This window comes from Mustela lutreola, chromosome 7 (genome assembly GCF_030435805.1).
Source record: "Mustela lutreola isolate mMusLut2 chromosome 7, mMusLut2.pri, whole genome shotgun sequence".
Taxonomy (NCBI): Eukaryota; Metazoa; Chordata; class Mammalia; order Carnivora; family Mustelidae; genus Mustela; species Mustela lutreola.
Window position 1 is genome coordinate 45,953,495 of NC_081296.1, and position 20,136 is coordinate 45,973,630.

The 20,136-nt window shown below is 48.1% G+C and overlaps 1 protein-coding gene and 1 long non-coding RNA gene across 2 annotated transcripts in view; one reads left to right on the forward strand and one right to left on the reverse strand.

The window, feature by feature from the left end:
• LIPC (lipase C, hepatic type) overlaps positions 1–20,136 on the forward strand; it is a 128,723-nt gene that overhangs the window by 7,920 nt on the left and 100,667 nt on the right. The gene's annotated exons all lie outside the window — the stretch shown is intronic.
• On the reverse strand, positions 13,803–20,059 carry LOC131835864 (uncharacterized). Its single transcript, XR_009355392.1, has 5 exons — positions 19,978–20,059; positions 19,651–19,738; positions 18,528–18,622; positions 16,430–16,653; positions 13,803–14,376 (listed from the first exon to the last, which is right to left on the reverse strand). It is a non-coding gene; the product is annotated as an uncharacterized LOC131835864 (long non-coding RNA).

Genomic DNA, 20,136 nt, shown 5'->3' on the forward strand with positions numbered 1-20,136 from the left:
GTGGCTCAGTGGGTTAAGCCTCTGCCTTCGGCTCAGGTCATGATTTTTGCTTCCCCCTCTTTCTCTGCCTGCCTCTCTGCTTCCTTGTGATCGCTCTCTATTAAATAAATAAATAAAAATTTAAAAATAAATAAATAAAATAAAATAATATTTCTGGACGCCCGCTGCAGAGTTTTCTCATTCAGTAGGGTCCAGGAATTTGCATTTCTAGAACGGTTTCAAGTACTGCTGCTGATCAGGGACAACACATGGAGAACTATTAGAAAAACAAAATCGCTAGCCAACGGCAAAACAAGACTTGAACCCAAGTGTCCTGATTTCCAGGCTGTGGGCTCTTCCAACAGAAATAACACAGGCCTTTGGGGCAAACCTGGCTTCATTTTTTAGTTTCCTGATAGGGAAGGGGGTGGAATTAACATTCACTGATACTGCATTTTGACATCCCTCAGGGATAACCGCAGCCCAAATAATACCAAAAAACCAGGATATTCATGATAATCTATTCCTCCAAAAAATATGGGCATGCCAAAAAGAAAGTGATTCTTAAAATGAAGAAAAATCCCCAACCTGAGACTTACTTGCAATTAGTGGGAAAACACTAGCTGCAACAGCTAATAAACCATACATGAACCCCTCCTTGGCAGGCTTGAAAACAGGATCAAGAAAATTCTTTTCAGATGAGCTGGGCACTTCCAAAAGCTGGGCAGAGCCATGGATTCTCAGTTGACTAGGACTGGCCTTTCTGATTGCGAAAAACTTTCCAGTGACAAATGTTCCCCGCTTCCTTGTCCCAAGAGAATCCCAGTGAAAACAACACACTGCTTGATACTGAAATATAACAAGATCAACAGCAGCAAATTAAAGCATTCATCAACCACCTACTGTGTACCAGACCCCATGGTCAGTACAAAAAAACCCCATCCTTGTAGATACAAAAATGAAAAAGTACATTTCATTCCATCAAGGAGCTTCCCAAATCACGGGGGGTGGGGGGTGTCTTGGGCTCCCTACAGCTGCGCATGCGTGCGTGGGTGCATGCGTGGGTACGTAGGTGCATGCATGCGAGCGTAGACTAGCAATTAGGAGAACCACAATTTCAATTTCAATTCAACGTGATAGGTGCACAAGTAACATCCCTTACAAAATACCAGAAGGCCCTGAGGCAGAAGAGGTCAGCTGAGGAGATTCGGGAAGTGATATATGGGCTGAGTTTTGCAGGAAAAGATGTGGAAGGATGTGGCAAGCAGAAGGAAAAGCGGAAACTAGTCTTGGAGAATTGAAAAAGGACCATGAAATTGAGAATCCCTGAGACATTTGCTGTGGCCCAGCGTGGACCCTCTCAAAAGAAATGGCTGGAGGTGAGCGGGTCTCCGAGACCAGGCTATGGAGTTTGGCCCTCACCCTGGAGCAACAGGGCCAACCACTGAGTGTTTAAAAAAAAAAAAAAAGAAAGAAAGAAATAAAGAGGAAAAAAAAAGAAGAAGGAGGAGGAGGAATGAGGCTGCTGGTGCCTTTTTTGTGGGGTGGAGGGCTTTATCTCTCAGCCTTGCTGAAACCGCCACCACTCCCTAGTGGAAGCCATGGTATCAGCAGGAAAAGAAGGGTGGTGCTCAGAAGTCACCCGCTCCTCAACCTCACTGGCCTGCCCAGGAACACTCAGATCTTCCTCGCAGGCAGGCCCCAGCCTTAGGCAAGTGCCTTTGAAGTTTTTGTGTTAATTGCTATTCCTTGCACTAAATTGGAGGAGGGGTTTAGCTGAGGAAGTGAGGCAGGCCCACATAATAGAAACTTGAATAGGAATCTTCCATTTAAAAAGTACTGTATTCTAAGTCTGGAAAGAGAACCGTTTGGAAATTCCACATCGCACTAGCTTAGAGACCCAGTGCAACTTCAACTTGAAAAACTCCTTCCTACCCATATGATACCACTTGCCTCTTACAACACCCCTGTAAAGATTTATTGGGCAGTTGCCAGTGTGCCCAACTGACAGATGGAAAAGTTCACCAACCAAAGATCACCAAGAGCACACTCATCCCACTCAAGATCAAGGCTTACTGACCTTACTGCAGCAAGAAAGAATCCACCCCAGAGAAACCCTGGGGCATCACAGTGCGAGATGTTTTGGGGGACTTCTCAGTAGATTGGGTTTTGCGGGCCGAGGCAGAGAAGGGGGGAAAGTGGGGGCGGTTCTGACTCAGAGTCTGTCAAGGGGAGGGTGAACAACTCAATGACTGGGTCTTCATAATTTAATAATCAGTTAGTTACTGTTAACTCGTGGTCACATGACTTGGTCAATAAGGATGTAGCAGGCAGGAAGGGGAGGCAGGGCTCCTGCTGGCTTGGTACAGAGGCAGCATTCGGGGTTGTCGGTCGGGAGAGGGGAATGGTTAGTCACCTTCTTGGTTCCTCGTCTGTCGCAAACATAGGCATAGAAGATCCTGGTAGCACACTGTTTCTGGTCTGTGGCCATTGTCTGTGTTCAATTGGGAACATCCTGGTGCAGCTGCCCACAGGGCTGGTTTTTGGTGCTGCTGTGTTTTGTTTCCATTTTCTCACATCCCAAGCACCTTATGGAATGTCTTTGAGGGCTCTCAGTTTCTCCGTGCCAGCTGCACAGACTTGCGGGGCAGGGTGGGGGGGGGGGGTGCCTTCACCTCTGGTACCTGTGAGTGGTATACAGGGTTTCTTCTAGCATTGAGACCCCGGGTGTCAAAGGGACTCATTGCAAGGTCACCACAGTGCCCAGAGACCATCACTGGCTGCCTCATCTGAAGTCAGCTGTTTAAATGTTCACGGGAGAGAAAAATATGAAAGCCAAGTTCTATCCACTTTAAACATGAGACATTGCCCCCTGCCTTAACCCTAGGGTGACTCAATTGCCTTGAGCTATTCAGAGATTCCCAAACACCAGGAGGACAAAGGCACAATTCTATAGGAACAATTCAAGCAGTAAATGACCACAGACCATTTATTTCCCCATGTGGTTTCCTCCAGGGCCAGACATGCTTGCGGGCTTGCCTGAAGGGCTGGGGCAGGAAAAACCTCCCAACGTCCCCAGGATTCTCACTGATGCATATTTTTGGTGATGCTCAGTATCTTGGCCTTCAGAGTATCCTACTCAGTGTCAGGGTCAGGGGAGCCTGGGACATACTCTGAGCCTCTCTGGGCCTGACCGCTTCTAACCAAAGGCTTACTCTCTCCACACCCACTATGAGTGTGGGACACACCCAGCAGCAAACCTGTATGTGGACAAAGTTCTGATCCCTCGTATCTCATCTCCCTTCACAGTCCCAGGTTCCCCAAAGTCAAGTTCACAAACGAGGTACACATGCAGACCCAGGCAGCCTGAAGAAAGGAAAGGCCCCATGATGCCAAGACTGAAAATTCTGGGCCAACTGAAGATAATCAAGGATACTTTTAAAAACCTAAAATGTTTTTATTCACTCAAGAATCCTCTAGGGACAGGGTTGCTTTTACAAACAGAGCTGGACTCTCCAGGGCTTCTCTGAGGCTTACTGATGCTAAGAGAACACCTGAGAAATCTCCTCTCGTGAGACTCCCCCGAAGCCAGTAACAGGCATCTTGCTGTGATTCCATGACTGGGTCCCCTTGGCATGTCCGCGTCCATGCCCTGGCCACCACCTTCAGGCCACATAGAGAGAGGGGCTCCCACCCCTGCGATTCATGATAAGGATGGGTGATATCGAATCAGAAAGAGCTGGAGGTGGAGTGCATGGGTGGCCCAGATAGTTAAGCTTCTGCCTTTGGCTTGGTTCTTGATCTCTAGGTCCTGGGATCAAGCCCCACGTCAGGCTCCTGGCTCAGTGAGAAGTCTGCTTCTCCCTCTGCCTCTACCTCTCCCCCTACTTGTGCTCTCTCTCTCTCTTTAAAGTGAATAAATATAATCTTTTAAAAAAGAGAAAAGAAAAGAAAGAAAAAGAATAAAGTGCTAGAAGAAGACTCAAAGGGAGGGTGGCCATCAGTCTATCGCCTCCCCACCACCGGCCCCAGCAAGACACCCAAATGACTGACTCCAGCAGGGAGGTCTACACTGATGGATGGCTTCTGGAACACAGATTTACTTCAGCCACACACCAGCTCTGTGCCAGGCCTGTGCGGGGACTCCAGCAAAGCAAACTTAATACTCCTCCAGCCCACAAGTGGCTGGCGCTGCCCTAACGAAGGGCCTAATGAAAATATGAAATTTTGTTTCTTACAGTTCTGGAGGTTAGAAGTCTGAGATCAAGGTGTTCGTAGAGTTGGTTTCTTCTGAGGCTTCCCTCCTTGGTTTGTGGTTGGCCATTGTCTCCTCTTAATCTTCACATAGACTCCCTCAGTGCCTGTCTGTCCTCACGTCCTTTTTTATAAATCACACAGGATTAGGGCCCAGGCTGTTGACCTCATTTAACCCTAATTACCTCTTTGAAGACTCTATCTCCAAAGACAGTCACATCGGTACATTTGGAGGGTTAGGACTTCAACATATGAATGTGGGGAGGGGTGGGGAACACAACTGTGAGCCTGGAACATCTGGCAAACACTTTCAAGACTTTGCTCTGACGGGGGTCCCGGGCCCGGTACTGTGGATACTGTAGATAATATCATTGCTCTGTTTGAGCTTCGGAAAAACCCCCCAGGGGCTTTGGGGTTAGAAAAAAAGGTTTATAAATATCCATGAGACTGAAAAGTGAGTAGTAAGTCGGTGTGCTCTTAATCAGGCCCAAACAGGGGAGCCTTTGCTCTGGGGGTGCAGGAAGTCATGGCCCAGCTGAGAGGCCCCGGAGCCAGCTGGCAGCTGGTGGGGGGAGGGGGCGCAGCCTCTTTCAACAGCATGATTAAGACTTTCTGGCAGCACGAGCAATAACTGGCAGGAAACCAAGAAGGAGCCATTTATCTGGCTCATATTGCGGGTAAGTGATAAAACTTACCCTCTGGCAGGGTGCCTGAAAGACCAATCATCTTTGCCGGAGTGTGCTCAGTGTGAGCCCATACAATGGCTCTCTCTAGCTTTGAGAGGCCATTTTCCCACACAAGCTGTCTTCAGCCAGGCTGTTTCCTCGACTCGCCTGCACTTCAGCCAAGGCGAAAGGGCCCAAGGTCAGCTGCCATTTTGTCCGGGGTGCCTGCCTCCCTTGTCTTCATCCCCTGCAGACCCAAAAGAAAAAGGGGATGGTCACCCATCACCGGGACGTGGCAGGCCTGGGAAGGTAAACACTGAGGCCTCCTCCTCACGTCTGGGCACTTGGCCCCTGACACCGGCACAAAATAAACCATCCACTCCTGAGAGAGACTGTGGGTGACAAAAGAGAACCGGATTTGGACTCTAAAAGCCTGGGTCTCGGCCCCCACCAGCGGGAGGCTTGGGCACATCACTGTGGTCTCCAGGCCTCTGCTCGAGAGCAAGGGTGAGGGTAACAGACCCCACAGTGCTGCTGGGAGGACCGACTGCGATCCCAGAGGGGAAGCGCTTCGCAACTGCCTACTGCGAGCTATAAACAAACACTTCTGAGCATCTACCCTGGACTAAGTCATCCAACCATGGGGTAATGCTAGCCTCATGTATGCACTATGCCCGGAGTCCTCCCTACTTTTTATTACAGAAGTGTTCAAATAAGAAAAAGTTGAAAGGACAAGTATAATGAGTTACTGCATTCTGTCCAGATAGATTCGATAATTAACATTTTAGCTTATTTGCTTTATCTCTCTCTATATGCGTATTTACGTGTGTGTGCACTGCAGAACCACTCAGTTCCCTCGCTCCCTCTCTCACATATGAATATATGTATCTCACGCCTCTCTCTTGTTCTCTCATATATATGAGCCCGCTGTCCCATGTTATTTATGGACCTCTCATCCGTGGCCCTTGACTCATGTCTCTTTGACTACCTGCCACCACGTCTGTCTTTCCACTAGACTGTGAGCCCGTCAAGGGCAGGAGTGAGTCTTCATCCTCACTGTATCCCCAGGACCCACACAGGCCTTGCATGGAGGAGGCTTACGGCAAATAACCACTGAGTATATGCCTCCACATCAAAAGCTGGGTGCCACACGTTTGTTTTCAGTAAATGAGTTTTAAGTCATTTCATTTAGCAAGTTCCACACCCCTGCTGGCGATCCTGGAGAACATCCCAGAGGTCCAGGAAACCCACCTGCTTCCTTCCCCATCTGAGAACACAGGGACTCTGAAGTCCCTTGGGGCTCTTTGTTAGAGGCTGCCGTCTACCTCTGTCACAGAGCTATGGACTGGCAAGGAAGGAATGATCCCCAGTCCACAGCCTGCTCTGGAAAGCACACACACAGGGCCACATGGATGCTGGCTCTGCTCCCATTATGGATCTTACAGAAGTGATTCGACATCCTTTGGATTTCCACGGAACCAAGAAACCACTTCCAGACTAGTGACAGTGGGAAGAGGGCATGCATGGAAGGTATGTGTGTGTGTGTGTGTGTGTGTGTGTGTGTGTGTGTGTTCCTGTTGCCTGTGAATTTCCCGCAATGCTCACTTCCTTCATAGGAGTTCTTAGGCTTCCCCCAGCTTCAGAGGTTGCTCTCTAAAGCAAAGCTTCTCAAACTTTAATGTGCACACAAATCATCTGGGGAGCTTACTAAAATGAATGTTCTGTTTCGGTACATCTGGGATGGACTCCAAGATCTTGCATTTCTAATAAGCGTCCAGGTCATGCCAGTGCAGCTGGTTCCCAAGCCGCACTTTGAGAAGCCAAGTTTTAAAGAACACAAAATAGCTCCTCCTTTTACTCTGTGATTTCGTATTTAGCACCTACCACGAGGTAGAAGGTAGCGTGCTAGCCCTGGAGGAACGGGAAAATGGGGAGAAATATGAAGATAAAGAAGTCATGGGGCGCCTGGGTGGCTCAGTTGGTTGGGTGACTGCCTTCGGCTTGGGTCGTGGTCCTGGAGTCTTGGGATCGAGTCCCGCATCGAACTCCCTGTCTGCTTCTCCCACTGACCCCTTTCCTCTCATGCCCTCTCTCTCTCTCAAATAAGTAAATTAAAAAAAAAAAAAAATCATTAAAAAAAAAAGAAGTCATAACTCTTTGCCTCAGATCAGCCAGATACGCCTAATTACTAGGTCTAACATTCTGTCTAAGCTGACTTATTCTTACAACAACCTACAACCCTATGAAGTGCACATATTATTCTCCTTTCACGGGTAAGGAGGCTGGGGCGCATACAGCTAATTGTTTTGTCTAAAGGAGGAAAAGGAGGCAAGGAGATTTGAACTGTGGTCTACTTGACTCCAAGACCTGTGTCTTTCCCCCATGCACCTCTTTTACACCTGGTCTTGAACATCTCATCAAGTCTTCAATGACCACAAATGGGGCGGTGGCAGGGAAGGGGGAGGGAGCAGATTCGAGAACCTAGCAGCCTGCTCGTGGGGCCTTCTACATATTTCAGGTGATATGTGGTCCCAATGTGGTAGATCAAACACTGCTCTCACTGGCAGACCTCGGCCACAATTATGGCCTGAACTTTGACATCAAACAGCCGTGTGACTTTGGATAAACCACTGCCCTCACCTGGACTCAGAGTTGGGTGCTCTGTACCTTCTCTACTCTCTGACAAAAGGTCTTCCAGGTTCCCTTTTTGTTATGTCCCCACTTGGGGTCCACCAGCCCAAACTTGTTAGCTCAGAACCAGGAGTTTCTGGAACTTTTCTGGAGTTTTTCCTCTTTACCCCCCTAACTTCACGCGTGTCTCTGACTCATACCCTGCCTCCATCTTACTGCAAAAATAGTAAGATGCACTCCCTTAGGGTGCCTGGGTGACTCAGTCAGTTAGGTGTCTGCCTTCGACCTAGGTCATGATCCCAGGGTCCTGGGATCGAGCCCCATGCTGGGCTCCCTGCTCAGCAGGGAGTCTGCTTCTTCCTCTCTCTCTCTGTCCCTCCCCATCCTCATGCTCTCTCTCAAATAAATAAATAAAATCTTTGGAGGGAGGGAATGCATTCCCTCCCCCAAGGAGAAGACCCAAATGAGACGGTAGGTATAGAGCAGAAGGGTCCCAGCTTGGGCCCCAGTTCAGGCCCCAGGAAGGAGGCACAGAGCACCTAACTCAGCACAGGCAGGGGCAGACAGCTGCCCCTGACACAGGGTTTCCCCAGAATAGTCCACTTTATCCCCCAGCACCCCTATGAGGGGAGTGCTATTACGTCCGCATTTTAAAAATGAGGAAACAGAGGCTTATAGTAGTCAAGAGACTGGCCCAAAGTCACACAGTCAGTAGGGATTAAGTGAGTTAACGTGCACAAAAACACTTAGCAGAGCATCTGGCAAGTAGTAGATGAATGGTAACTCCAGCACCTTATTTAAATGGCAGAGAGAGAGTGGGAACCAGTTACCCTCATTCTCAGATACAAAAAAACAGACACATTATAGGGAAAAGTCTCCCCTTGAGGACAAAGACCAGGCTTGGGACTGGCCATGCATGAGGAGAAAACTGCTGAGGAGAGAAGCAAAAGAATCCTTGAGAAAGGGCATGGTAGGCTCCAAAGCACACACTGTGGAGGAAGAGGGGCTGTTCTGCAGAGGTGGCGACCATTAGTCACGCCGGGGGAGGCAGCCCCAGGGCCCTTTGTCCTTCCTAGATGGCTGCTTTCCCCCAACCGCCCCCCTCAGCCGCTCATGTTTCGGCCGCCACACTCCCCGTCTAGGTAACGGAGCGTTATGAAGCATGTTGGAGGCCATCAATTAGTGCTTAACTGCGTGTTCACTGAGTTGTGTTTCCAAGGCTGCTCCACTCAGAGCCACGGCAGAGGTAAATCTTGCTCCTTCTCGTTCGACGGCTTGGAATTAAAATGCCGCCCGACATCTTCTCCCAAAGAAATGGAGATTGATGGGTCATTGTCAATATCAACACATGTTGGCCATTATTTGTATGTCTCCTTGCTCCTTGGGACTGATTGCTATTTACTCTGAAAGATAAATGTGGCTTTTTAACCCATGAAGCCTGCTGGGAAGGATAGGCTTGAAAGTACATTTGTTTCTTCCCTCAGAGAGTTTTTCATTCCACCTCCTTCCTTCGGTGTAAGCCCCACCCTGCCCCCACCCCTTGGGTGGTCTTGATGTATCAGGCTCTGGAACAGAGACACGAGAAACCAGTCTGTCCTCAGCCTAGGTGCCAGTGTAACAACACACAGAGACCTAGCACCTTTGTAGCAAGATTGCCTGTCTTATGGGCTGACACCACAAATTTGTGATCTGGGGCCAGAGTTGAGACCAACAAGGAGCTTGCTTGAGGAGCCATAGATGGGTCCTTCTTGAATACTTGTGGCCTTCTGTGTTGGTGGGTGGCCTATGGAAACTGAGGCAGGGGCTGACTCACTTGGGTCACTGTCAGCAGTGATTCTCAAATTCAAGTCTGCATCCGAACTGCCAGGAGAGTTTGTTAAAGCAGATTTCCGGGCTTCTTTCCAGACCTCCTGATTCAGTAGGCCTAGGGTGGAGCCTGGGAATTTGCATTTCTAATGAGGTCCCAGGTGATGCTAATCCTGAGGCTGGTCCTGGTTCCCCTGCAGAACTGCCTCAGAACAAGAGTGAGAAGTATTTCAGGCCGTGAGTGGGAGAGAGGAGGCTGCTGGCAGTGTTTGGCGCTCTGGGTAAAGAATAGCAACATCTAAAGGGAATTTTTATCGTTTTGCTGGGCAATGTGTGATTTAAATCCCTTTCTATGAAATCTTCAGTTAAAGGTCAATTTCCATTAATAAGCTGTAAATTTGAGTCTATTCTGGAAATGCACTGAAGTGCTAATGAGTCTGGGATCAGCCAGGCCACCCATGGGTGGTCTGTTCTGCCTAGATTACTAAGAAGGTCATGGTCTGCCTACTGGAATGTTCTGATAACTTTATTGGGTGACACTTGTGAGGCGATCCCTGGTGTTAATAACACGGCCCTCGGTGCCGATTCCCACAAAATGGTTCGTAAGAGAATCTCCCCGCAATAATCAGGATTTGCTGGTGAAAGTGGGCCCAAAGCAACAAAGGTGCACAGTCTAAAAACTCTGAGAATTCGGTGTTGAACACTAGAAGGTTGTTGGAGCACGTGATAGCTTTTGTGCATCAGGGGTCTCACCTTGTTAAGTCATAAGGCTATGAGTGCCCCCAGGAAATGTGCTAAGAAGAGTCATTGTGTACTGAAGCTGGGCTGATCCAAGCCCTCTCCAGCAAAGGCCAGTGGACTAGGGCAGATCATCACTTGGGATTCATTACTTGGAGGTGGGCGTCCCCAGAGCAGCCAGAGACCTAACTCTCACAGGATTACAAGGCTGGCACTAAAGCAGAGGGTGCGGTGGGAATGGAAGAAAACCAACATATTTCAAGATGTGGAAAAGGCAGGGAAGAATATCCTATGATTGTATTAGTTGGGACTTTGGAGCACAAGGACAGAAATCCAACTCCAATTAACTTAAGGAGAAAGGAGATTTACTTATTCATAAAACAAGATGTCCAAAATATAGGCTTCCGGTAAAGCTGGATCCATGCCTCTGATAAAGTCACCATGTGTCTCAGTTCTCTCTCTTCCTCCTCCTCTTCTTCCCCTGCTCTCTTTTTCTCCCTCTATTTCCCTCCCTCTCTGATGGCACTTGGGAGTCTTATGTTCCTTTGGTCCTAAAAGCTTAAAATTCCAGAGAGATTATAGTATCTTATCATATAACTCTGGGAAACGTTCCAGAAAGAACTCTCTTGGCCAGGTGTTCACCCTTAAAGAAATGACTACGGCCAGAATGATGGGACTACCAATTGGCCACTCCTTGGGTAAAATCAGCTGTACCCAAACCTGACTGAGCCCTGTCCACAAGGAAAGAGCCCTTCCTCTGAAGGAGAGATTACAGCCAGACCAAAGAGGACTGGTCCCTGCTTACACACCTTCACTGTGCACATGTTTCCCCTCCCCAAAGGTTTGCTGTAGCAAACCTTTGTAGCTAATTCACCTAGGCAGAGCTGGCCTCAAGGGCATGGGGGGACTCCTGGTTACCTTGCAGACTCCATTGTTTATAAGGCAATGGACTTGCAGTTGTTTCTTTAACACAGAGAAGCGCCAATGAGAGTTTCAAGCATCATTCCCTCCAGGGAAAGTAGTGAAATAAATAAAAATCAATGAATAGGGGTGCCTGGGTGGCTCAGTGGGTTAAAGCCTCTGCCTTCGGCTCAGGTCGTGATCCCAGAGTCCTGGGATCAAGCCCCACATCGGGCTCTCTGCTCAGCGGGGAGCCTGCTTCCTCCTCTCTCTCTCTCTCTGCCTGCCTCTCTGCCTACTTCTGATCTCCGTCAAATAAATAAATAAATAAAATCTTTTTAAAAAATCGATCAATAAATTTTTTTCTCAAGTTTGGAAACTGCTGCTCCATATATATATTTGATTTAATTTAAGTTCAAAGGCACCAGCTACTAGAAAAGCAGAGACTTACAATACAGGGTTATTGATCAGTCTGAACTTAGGAGGGGATGAGCCTGAAACTGTTTTACAGCTCTCTCATCCCTGACGTTGGCCACATACTGTCAAGCCATACTTTCCCATCCCTTAATAGCATCTTGGGCAGATTTCTTAACTTCTGGTCAGTTCTATTGTTCCAATTTAGTCTAATTTGTTATGATTCTAAAGATAATTCTAAAGCCTCAGTCTCACATCCGTTTGACACTCTTGCTTTTCTGCTCATGAGCTAGATTCGGGGAGAAGGTGTGATCTGAAGTGGGGAGGAGACATTTCTACTCTTTGATTCCTCTTCCCACTGGGGCACTGTGGGATGTGATGGGAGAGCAGGACTGGTTCTGGAATTACTCTCTGGGGGAGCTGTCCATGGAGTACAGGTGGGGGACACAGGTGTGGGGGACACTATTCTAATCGTTTGTGGTCTGTCTGGTCTCCGCTTACTCTAGGCCCATCTGCTGCAGGTGACCTTAGCTCCAGGATGGTCCCACGAGGATGTGCTATCAGAGTATCCTATCAGTGAGAACCCATCCCACCTGTCATGGAGAAGAACAGCTGTGGCTCTCTTTGGCTTCTCCATTGGTCCATGCCCTTCCATTCCGTACTCCTTTACAGAGCCTCAGAAACCACTGGGGTCTTCTTCCTGCTGCCATCTTAGGGCTGAAGGGAACTGACATGAGGGAGTCCCTTGCCGGGATTCTCTTCCCCGACCTTGCCTGAGCCTCCTGTCTTCAGAGGGCACAGCCTCCATGTTCCCACAGAGCCCCACAAACTCCTGTAGACACAGGTCAGACTCTCCTCAAAACTCTATCCCCACCACCACCAAGGTCAGGGGTCTCACATCTCAGCAAGCGCCCAGCCTGGAGCAATGAGATGAGTGTTGCCACCTACAAGCACCCTCACCTGCAGCCTCTGTGGGAAGGATTTCCGAAAAATGCCCCTGTGATGTGACCTCAAGATGAAGAGTCACAATGGGAGGGGCAGATGTGACTTACTTTCCCACTTTCTCCCACCTCCCTTCTCCTACTTACCCCCTCCATGTGGCCGGAGGAGCGTGGGAAATGGTAACTGGGTCTGCTTCCTTGGGAGTCTGGCCCCCGTGGCTGACAAGCCTCTTTAGAGAATATGGATTCTGGAACACCCAGTGTCTCCAGCAGAGGCTCTGCTGCCAGTTCTGCTCACTGTCCACTTACACTTACTATTTGCAGCATGTTTTCACATATATTGTCTCAGTTGACCTCGCAGGTATCCCATAAGACATCTAACCCACAGGGAAATAGGCTCAAGTCCAAGGTCACCTAGTGCAGTGGTGATGGCGGGATAGGGGCTCAGCGCTGCAGCCCCTGGGCCCCTGTCCTCTCCCTGCCATTCCATGTAGATGACTCAGCATCACTTGTCTTGTGACTCTAGCAAACTTAAAACAACTAGCCAGGAAAACAGCTTGCTTCCCAAGGCCGCACAGCAGCTGGCAGTGGAAGGTTTGAGACAAGGGGTTACCTTAGAGAAAAGACCAGTTGGTTCAGATCGTGGGTCCTCACTGTTGTGTTCTGAGGCCAAGGCCACATGACTCCAGGGAACCTTAAGCTGGCTTCAGTCAGCCAGTTGTTCCTGCCTTCCTGGGGTGGGAGAGGGGATGAGGAAGGCTTATAAATTGGCATTTCCAAAGCAGAGAACTGGGCATAAGCTGGACGTGTTGACTGGCCAGACCCTGTGCTCTATTCCCAAAGAATATCCACCCAGGTCACACAGGGTCAGGGCACCATCTGTGCCTTCTGGAAGGCTCCGTCTGGAATGACTCATTTCCCACATGGTGGGTAGAGGTTCATGGTTATACTCCCTATAGTGGCCAGAGTACATGGCCACTAATTTTCTAATTAACAGATGGAGTTGGAGCCCCTGCTATACACAAAAGGCTCCTTTCTTCAAGTTTAAGTAAAGACTTATGATGAGCATAAGACACTCCTAGGCCCTCACTCAGAGCAAAAGATCCCCCAGGGCTGGAAAGCAGTGAGGCACCTCCCAGATGGGCTGGGATCATATTTCCCCACTGAAGATCAAATGCCTTACCCTTGACAGAGGCAGTGGTTACATTTTCAAGAATCTTGTGAGCTGTTAAGCACAGCCATTATTTTTAAACTAAACTATAAAAACTTATAATTAAATAAATAATGTTTAGAAACAACAGTGGTGGGATGTCTGGGTGGCTCAGTCAGTTAGGCATCTAACTCTTAATTTCGGCTCAGGCTGTGATCTCAGGGTCATGAGATGGAGCCCTGCGTCAGGCATCTGTCCTTCCTCCTCTCTCAAATAAATACATCTTTAAAAAAAAAAAAAACTGTATTAAATACTCAGAGCTCCTCTGTTTCCATTTATTTTACTCCATTTTAATATTACTTCTGTTCTTAAGGTCATTGACATTTATTGACATCTTTGATGGAAATATTATATAAAGATGTGCTCAAGGGCATGTCTTTCCAATTGCTAGTTAGCAACAGCACTAGTAGTAAATATTTTTCCCTTTGTAGGTCATATCGTCAACGACACAACTTTGCCAATGTAACACAAAAGCAGCTACAGACGGCAGATAAATGAATGGACATGACCAGTTTCCAATAAAATTGTACTTACAAAACTAGGTGGTAGACCAGACGTGGCAGGCCATAAATTGCCAGCCCCCGGTTTGGACTTAAGAAAACTATGGAGAAAATGTTAGTAATGGAGATTAAACGTAAAAGTATATTGTGTCTCTAGTTATTCCAATTGTAAATAAGACCAAAATGGAGGCAATATTGTTCCAGAATTCAAAAGCAATTACCTGGCACAGCAAAGAAGTTCACGTTACTGCTGAATGATTGAAGTTCCAGTACACATCTTCACGGTCTCACTTTTGTCTTCCTCATGAATGTAAATGAAAATACCAGCCATGGGTTGGCTAATGATAAAAAGTTCAACAGAAATCATTGCGAGCTTTCTGTGAGAATCAACTGGCTATGTGGAGTTTACAATAAAGTGTATGGGATATTTATCATTATTTATAAATTTAAAATACGCATCCTTAATATCAATCACAGATACACACACGCGCACACATATATCTCTCCCAGGGAGCTGGTTGTTAAATATTCACATTACACTATTGCCTGAGGGACATGTACATAGAGACCTAACTGTCCAGAGCAGCTGACATTGAAGACCAAAGGCACAGTCCAGAGTCCATGGAAGGGGAGTGATATTAAGGATGGAGGGATGATTAGGAAAGCACTCGAAAGTGGCATGGAAGGCTTCGTGGAGGACCTAGGGCCCTAAAGTACCATAAGACTAAAAACGAATGGTAAATGGCTGCACTTGGAGCCAGTAAATAGTCTGAGTGAGGAGTGGAGGTTCTGGAATGCCTTGATTTGAATGAGGCTACCAAAGAGGGGCGTCAGCCCTGGGAAGCAGTGGGAATGACGTTGGGGCTGGAGACATTTCATGATGTGGGAACATGCTATGAGATTGAGTGTAAAATGCCAGTTACAAAATGGGTACCTTCATGTTAGGAATTAAAAAAAGAAAAATACATTAGAAGAAAATACACTTGGGGCCCCTGGGTGGCTCAGTGCATTAAAGCCTCCCTTTGGCTCAGGTCACGATCTCAGGGTCCTAAGATCAGGCCCTGCATCGGGTTCTCTGCTCAGCAGGGAGCCTGCTTCCTCCTCTCTCTCTGTCTGCCTCTCTGCCTACTTGTGATCTCTGTTTGTCAAATAAATAAATCTTTAAAAAAAAAAAAAAAAGAAGAAGAAGAAGAAGAAAACACACTTAAATGTGAATAGCTCTGGGTGATCAGATTATAACTGAATTTGGTTTTTGTGCTTAATACTTTTTGGTACCTTCCTCTTATTCTGAAGTGGTGTGTATTGCTTTGATAATCATGAAAAAAGAAGTTTTCTCGTATGGGCAGCAAAAAGCAAGCAGCCCTAGAGCACAAGACCATGCCTGAAGCCACAGTCAGGGACAGAGACCCCTGAGGGCAGGTGCAGATGAGAGGTGTAGTGGGGGGGCGACCCCCCCGGGAGGATCACAGGAGCACATGGACGACCACCACTGATGCCCCCACCCCTGTGGGCCCACAGTAGCCCTGTCCAACAGGGCCTCTGCCCCACCCTTAGCCTCCTGGAAATGTCTTCTGCCTCTCTTTTCTCCCCGAGTACTAGTTTGCAAAGGTGTCCCCTCCCCATTCACAAAGCAGAACAAATTGGGAGCAAGAGATTCTCTGTCTTTTCAGGGCTTTCTCATTGCTTCTACATTTCTCATTGTTTTCCCAACTGAAGAAGTATGTATTTTTTTAAAGTGTACCTGATGCACAGACTTGGAAAATTGGAAGGGCTCCTAGAGAACATCTAATCCAACTCATTTCTTTTGCTAATAAGGAAATAGAAACAAGAAGGTCAAGTGGCATATCCAAGGGTCCAGAGCAAGGTGGAAACTAGTCTCCAGCAGAGATGACATCCAGGGCCTGGCACCTTTTTTTCTCATCATCGAAGCACTATCAAATGGGTCTCAGGGGCTCACGGCCAGGTAGTGTGAGCTGAGCAGCCCTGGGCTTCAGAGCATGGGAGATACTAATTCTTCTTTAAGCTTACCCACGGAAAGCAAGATTGCCCACAAAGCCCCCAGCTTATTAGACGCCACTTGCTTCTCCAGGGTAGGGCCACAGCAGCTGAGCTCTCTCCCGCATTGTAGACCACACACCCAGAATATCTCCCTCAATGCATCAGCCTCCCCCCACACATAGTGGATGAGATCCCCAAAGCTGTCTTCTCCCCCAAAGTCTTTCAACGATGAAGGTCATGTCATTTTGGGTTCAGTCCCCTTCATGGTTAATATCTTTATTGGCCAAGCCAGCCAGGTAAACCCATCTGGTAATCAAAAGTGTGAAAAACACTGACTTGGTCATTTTCTCCATATAAAATTGACCAAAGTGGATATAAGGTATGGATATTCACCTTGTGCTTCTATACCTGGCAGCTTTTGCTGTCCACACAGTTCCTTTTCCTCTTCCTCCTGGACCAAAGCCCATGTCTTCATCCCGCCATGGCTGCCAGCTCCTTGGGTATGTTGCTCACGTCCTTCTGTGCTGTGTAAGCCATGTTGTTAGTCTGAAATGATATGCTCCTGGACTGCAGGGGACATATCGGTTGATGTGTTTTCTGATCAGGAGCATCAGTAGCTGGAGGATTAAGAAATACATTTTCATGAGCTGGATAATAATAAAAATTAAATGGCAAAAGTCCTTGCTGTCCCCAGTAGCTGGAGAGCTTTAAAAAAAAAAAAAAAAAAAAGTACTTATTTTAGTTTTTTACTCCTATAGAGACAGGGAAAATTCCAAAGAAAAATTTGTGCCCATCTATCTTGTGCCATGCTTCTTCAAAGGAGAATAAAATTTTAAACAGGGTCATCGAGAAGAGCTTACTAAATGTGAAGCTTACAAACTGACCTTGGGAGTTGGGGCATAGACTTCCCCCAGCAAGGTTGGCTTCTGCTCTGGCTGGAATCGCTGAGTCTCCCCACCATGACCCTCTACCTCATGCAGTGAAAGCATAACCCCGGCAGATTACAGCCAACAACATGAACAATTCGGTTTGTTCTTCGTACCCATGCGCATGCCCTTGTTGCCATTTCCAACAAGAAGCTCATCTCCATCCCTGGTCTTTCTGCCAAGTCAAAACACCTAGGACAACACCTTCTAAAGACCAGTGTCTTTTTTTTTTTTTTTTTTTTTTTTTTTTAAAGATTTTTTATTTATTTATTCGACAGAGAGAGATCACAAGTAGGCAGAGAGGCAGGCAGAGAGAGAGAGGAGGAAGCAGGCTCCCTGCTGAGCAGAGAGCCTGATGCGGGACTCGATCCCAGGACCCTGAGATCATGACCTGAGCCGAAGGCAGCGGCTCAACCCACTGAGCCACCCAGGCGCCCCAAGACCAGTGTCTTTTGAGGCTTTCCCGTCTCCCAGCCCTCTGTCTTGGGTACATTCAGCTCTTAGACCAGCTTTCTGCCAGAGCCAAGTCCTACTACTCTTGGTTCCTTTCCCCATGAGGAAAGCTCAGACACCAAGGAACTCCATTCTGATGCTCTTTCCAATAAAATCTGGGTCATCCTTATGCTCTGGGAATTACAGACCCAGTACCACCTATCTCTGTCGCTTGTCCCTGACTCCCGTTCCAACAGAATGGGGACTATGGGGTTACAGAACCTTCAAGTCCCTTGCCAACTATCTCTCTGGTCTTTAGGAGATGGTTTAGATGTACATTAGATCGACTCCAATAACACCACTGAGGTCCTTACATCCATGGCTTTATTATTCTTCTTCTTTTTAAGCTTTTTAAAAAGATTTTATATATTTGACAGAGAGAGGGGGTTCATATGCACACAAGCAGAGGTTGGGGGGAGCAGGCAGAGGCAGAGGGAGAAGCAGACTCCCCACTGAGCAGGGAGCCCGATGAGGGACTTGATTCCAGGATCCTGGGATCATTGCCTGAGCTGAAGGCAGATGTTTAGCTTACAAGAGCCCCTCAGGTGCCCGTATGGCTTTATTATTTTTCTAATGAATATTTAAGAGGAAAATTTACTAGATTGTAGAATGGTCAGAAGGGGCCATAAATATCCCTTTGGCCATGGATGGAATATGGTCTAAGAGGGAGGGGTGGAGGACTCACTTTGGATGTTTTAGATGACATCAGTATCTTTGAGCTCTGCTGGGACAACACCAGCTTTTAGGCATTGAAAGCCAGCGGTCTAGTAGACATTAGGCAGGGCTGGCCTCTCTCAGCCCAAGAAAACCGCTTTGAATTCTAGTCAGAAATCTAGTGGCCAACTTTGACCTCTCCCAGCAAGCAGGGTGTACACAGGAAGCTTCTCCTTAGAGATCCTGCTTTGGTTAGTGCTCCCTGAGGGGCAAACAGTCGCTGGCGAGGTTGGATTTTAGGCCTTTGAGTGGGACCATCTTTTCACAGCCTTTGAAGAACTGGCTTCATTGTTTTTTTGTTTGTGCTTTTTTTGGTTTTTTCCTTCTGGGATCCCTTTTAGAAAGTTAACAATAAATACCTGTGTACATAAAGCAAATCCAAAATGACATAACTGGTCCCAGGGTTGATCCAGGTTTTCTGGAAAGCCGCAGTTTCCAGAGGAAGTTGCACCCACTCGTAAAAACAGAGAAAATAAATGAGATGACAGCCCACCATCAAACAGGTGTTTTGTATTCCCTTTAAGGAGATTTTCACATTTATGGGAAAACAAATAAACATCTCCCCGAACTGGGCTTGGCCCATAAGGAAGTAGAAAGCAGCCCTGGGCTCTGCGCCACGTTCTGGCCGCCTTTGCCGCTGCCGCAGGAAGGAACTGGGAGCGCACGCCCCCTTCCCAGCAGCGCCTGAATAGACCAGATACTGGCTCCCTTTACGCTTCAGGGAGGGGCCAAGTTATCTTAGAGCCTCATGGCCCTATGCACGCAGCACGGCTTCCTCCTTGGCACGAAGGCCCCTGGTGGCCTTGGGCAAGGCCCTTGGGTTCCCGTGATAACAGAGCAAGAGTGAGATGTGAGGACAGCTGGCTGCACTTGACAAGAGGAGCTCGTGGGGCAGGGGGTGGTGCGGAGCTATCGGGGTGATGGGGGCCTGCAACGAGGAAAGGGAAAAAAGGCTCAGAGAGGAGGCAGCATGTGCGAACAGTCCTGGTGGGCTCTTGGGGCCAGGGACCACCCACTCAGCTGGAGAGAAGGGGCTTGAACGTTCCAGACCCTTTTATTCACAGTGACTTTCTTGGCATGCCTCCTCCCCTCCCTGGTTAAAATTCCCTTCAAATTCCAGATTTCAGCTCCATCTTAACATTCCCACCCTACACCTGCCTCCCACTGTTTTCTCTGCTCCTGGAAGTTCTGGACTGGGTTCTGCTCCCTTGTCCCCTCTCCTACCCATCCAGCGTCCACACCTCATCCTCTGAGCCCAAAGCCGAGGGTCATCCCTCTGCCCCTGGAGTTAGGCCCCCTTCCTCTTTGCTTCCATCATTTCCCCCTGCTTCTTTCTGGTCTGTATCACACTGTAGTCGCATCTCTGGTCTGCGTGTTCAGATTTCCACCTCCCCTATCAGACTGTGAGCCCTGGGACCAAGGCCCAGCCTATGCATGGTACATGGGCTATAGTGGGTATGAGGGAAATGATGAGTGACTTACCATGACTGATGGGTTAGCTGGTTTAATTCATTAATTGACATCCGGGTCCAGGACTGGGGTCCTCTGGCTCCGACCCCACCCTATCTCACTAAAAAGGGTGACATTTAGCATTTACTATAAAGGCTTTCTGCATCTTCCCTGAGAAGTGGGCCCCAGGGGTCCCCTTTTTGCCTTGTCTACGATCCATCAGTTTAGACACACACGCTCTTACAGCTGAATGTGCGCACACACACATCCGTACACGTACACACACACCCTTCTTCCCTAACTGACCCTCCCCGACGAAAGCCAGAGAAATGAATGCCCCCTCCCTGCCCTGTCCTAGACCTTCAGACAGATGAGTTCTAAGCACAAGAGGCAGGACCCTCCTCGGGCAGGCCAGCACCTGGGAAGTAAGGCTCCGCGAGCAGGCTAACCACCAAGTTGGCTTTCTCTCCAAACCCACAGCTCTTGCCTTCCCTGTCCTACGTGGGAGGGGCCTGGCCC